Consider the following 3590-nt stretch of genomic DNA (forward strand, 5'->3'; position numbering starts at 1 on the left):
CTTCCAGGCAGCCTCCCGGCGGCATCTTGCCAGCTACCCCCGCCCCCGTGTGCTGCCGGGGATCGGGACGCGCCGTGTCGTGTCGTGTCGTGTCGTGTCGGGCCGGGAGCTAGCTCCGAGGCGGACCCCTCGGGGCCGCGCGGGACGCCCGCCCCGCTCCGGGAGGAGCTCGGGCGTTTGGGCGGCCCGGCGCTCCGGCGTCCTCGGTGGCCGGCCGGCGACCGGGATCCGGCCCGGGGACGTTCGAGCCGGTTGTCGGGCGCCACCTGGCGGCCGCTTTTATATTGTCCCTTCCCTCCGGAGCTCCGGCGACCTTGTCGAGGGCTGTGACTCAGCCGCCGGGCCCGAAGCAGAGTTCCGGGAGGCGGGCGACGCTGGTGCTGGCAGCCCCGGTGGCGCCGAGGCGTAGGCGCCTCCTGCTGTCGCCTGAGATTGGGCCTGCAGATCTATGGGGCTGTGACTGCCGCCGCGCTCCCGAGCCGGGGCTGAGGGGCCGCCTGGCCGGGTCGACCAGCATGCGCCCGTGCCCCTCCGGCCGCGGGAACCCATGTCGGGTCGTGCCGCCGCGGTGGGAGAGGAGAGGGTCTGCCGCGCCCGGAGCGCCTGGGACTTGGTGGCCCGGCCTTCTCCTGGGCCGCCCTTGGGAGCGTTCGTTCCCCGACCCCCCCCACCTCCCTTTCCCGGTGCCCCCCGCGTCCCGCTCCGGAGGTGGGGACCGGCTCGGGCCGAGCGTTGAGGCCGGTGGAGGCCGCCACGGGCTCGGTGGTGGACGCGTGTGCGTCCCGGTCGTCAGATGCTTTCGGGCCGATGGTTTTCCGAGCCGGACTCCAGAGGTGAGGACCGGCCTGGGCCGCCAGCGGTGACCCGGAGAGGCTGGCCCGGGCCTGGGTGCGTTGCCCCGTGGGCTCCGGGCGTCTCCCTGGAGAAATGGGTTCAAGTCCCGATGGGTCCGGAGACGTGGACGGACCGGCCCCTGCTCGCGCAGGTGGCCGGCGAGGGTGCACCCGGCCTGTCAGCGTGCCCGCGTGGGTCCCGGTCGTCGGACGCGACTTTGTCTCCCCCCTCCGCTCTCCACCCCGAGTCCGGGCCGGGAGGTGGGGACTGGCGCGAGCCATACTGGGTGGCCCGGGGAGGGGCTCCCGGGCCCGGGCGTGGTCCCTCATGGGGCCCGCTCATCGGAGGCGGCTCGGAGGGGTGCTGTGTTTCTTTCTTGGAACCAAGTCCTGGCCCGGAGACTCGGATGGACCGGTGCCTGCCCGCGTGGGGGGACCGGGGAGGGCGTCCCCAGCCCGCTCCCTCTCCCCCGTGTCCCCGGCCCACTCTGCCACCCCTCCATCCCCGGGTCGACCAGGTGGCCCCGGGCGCTCCGGGGCAAGTGTGGATGGGGAAGTGTTGGGGGCAGGTGGCCGGACCGAGGTTCCGGGGGCCCCCGTGAACCTCGTGGGTGGGCCCCGCTGTCGGGCGCGATGATTTCTTCCGCCGGAAATGGGGCCTTTTTGCCACCAGATAGGTGCTGACACGGTGTTCTTCTGCGTCTGTCGCCGATAGACGCTGGGGCTCCGGACGCGGGCAGGACTCCGGGCTGGGGGCGGCTGTCTGACGCCCGGCTCGGTCCTTGCCGCTTGAGCTGCCCGCTTGGGCCTGCGCGCCGGCTCTTGCGTGCGCGTCCGGCTGCCCCGACCCGCGGTGCCGCCTCCGGCCTCTGGCTGAGCCCGAGGGCGGCGGGGCCAGGTGGCGTCGGGTGCTCGACCCTGTGCGCTGCCCCCGCTGCAGGCACCCGGTGGTGAGTGGCCGGCACGACCCCACCCCACAGGCTCTGTGCCCCGTGTCAGGCGTTCTCGTTCTGGGGTGGCTGGCTGCTCTTTGCCCGAGACGAAGGGGCGCCGGCGAGGCGGAAGCGGGCCTCCGTGTGATGGGTCTTCGCCGTGCCTCCCCTGCGGGCCTCCCCCGCCGTGGCTTTAGGCTGGGTGGGTCAACCGATTGATGTGGTGGTGCCACGCTCCGCTGGGCTGGGCCTAAGCCGTGCCAGACGAGGGACGGACGTTCCTGGGGGACGGGACCGCTCTTCTCGTTCTGTCCGCGGGCTCCTCGCCTCTCTTCCGCCCCGCCTGCCGGGGTGTGCGGAAGGCAGGGGTGCGGCCTCCGGCCCCGAACCCGCGGTCTCCCGCCCCCGCCTCCCAGCGTGGGCGGGGACCGGGGTCCTCGGACGCAGCAGACGCTCTCGCTGTGCCTCTTTGGCGTACGCCTCGCGAGCGGCCCTCCCCGCGGCGGGGAGGGCCGCCCCGCCGCCACGCTGCGCGCCCCCCGTCGGTGTGCGAGCGTGCCGCGCCTGGCCCTCCGTGGTGCTCCTGGAGCGCTCCAGGTCGTCCCTCAGGTGCCCGAGGCCGAGCGGTGGTGTTGTTCCCCTTTCCCAGCGTGTCCCTCGGGTCTCCGCCACCGTGGCGGGTGCCGTGAGCGGCTCTCTCTTGGGGGGGTCGAGACGGTAAGGGAGGTGCGCCCGCCTGTTCCCCCCGGCGGTGGGGCCAGGGGCCGCCTCGTTGTGCTGGTCCTCAGCGGCGTGCCGTGGGGGCCTGAGCTTGGCCGAGCGCACGCCCCGTGTGGTCCCCACTACGTGGGGGGCTGTGCGCGGGCGTGGGAGCGATCGTGGGGGCCGGGGCCTGTGAGAGAGGGGGCTGTGTCACGCATCTTGGGCGTGCTCCCCCTCGAGGGCCCGAGGGGCGAGCCCGAGGGCAGCAAGCCTTACCGAGGTCGTGCCCCGGCCCTGGCCGCGAACGCTCCCGTGGGCCGTGTGCTTACCCATACCGCAGACCCCCTCCCCTCCAGGCGACTGGAGGAGGTGTAGGCGGCTCACGGAAGTGCCTCTGCGGGCCCGAAGGAGAGGCGCTGAGTGGGGGATGACGCGCCCTCGGTGAGAAAGCCTTCTCTAGCGATCCGAGAGGGAGCCTTGGGGTACCGAACCCCCCAGCTGCCGCCCCTCCCAAGTGTGCAGTGGCCACCGTGGCGACTGCCAGAGCACGTGGGTAGACCCCCTCGCCTCCGCGGGAGGGGTGCGCCGGTCCCGCGGTGGGGCCGAGCGCCGCTCTTTGCCTACCGTGGCCCGCGCCTCCCCCCTCCGAGTCGGGGGAGGGTCCCGCCGGGCCGAGCCGAGCCGGTGTCCGAGGCGCGGGGTGGCGTGTGTGCGTGCGGGGTCGCCTCCGTTGGCGAGCCCGGAGGGGGGGACCCCCCGGTCCCGGCTCCCCAGTCCCGCAGCCACGGGGAGCCCTGCCGCGCCTGCCCTTGCCTCGAGCCGCAGCCGGCGGCGGTGTGTGGCCCTAGGTCGGGCCGCCTGGCTCGGGAGCGTTTCCCCAGGACGTGTGAGCCCTTGGGGTCGGCTGAGGTGGTGATGGATGTGTGGAGGCGACGCAGATGGATGCGCGAAGGGGTGGACGGGTTCCTCCGCTGCACGCGGGGGGAACCGTCGCATGCTAGGCCCCGGCGGCGGGGCCGGGTCGTGGGGAGGCCCTCGAGGGTGGCGGGCGCCGGCCGGCGTCCCAGGCGTTGGCGGGACCGCCCCCTGGTGTGGGGCGGTGGGGCCCCGCGCTGGTTTTCCT

Source organism: Hippopotamus amphibius, chromosome 15 (assembly GCF_030028045.1).
Source record: "Hippopotamus amphibius kiboko isolate mHipAmp2 chromosome 15, mHipAmp2.hap2, whole genome shotgun sequence".
In the NCBI taxonomy this organism is placed as follows: domain Eukaryota; kingdom Metazoa; phylum Chordata; class Mammalia; order Artiodactyla; family Hippopotamidae; genus Hippopotamus; species Hippopotamus amphibius.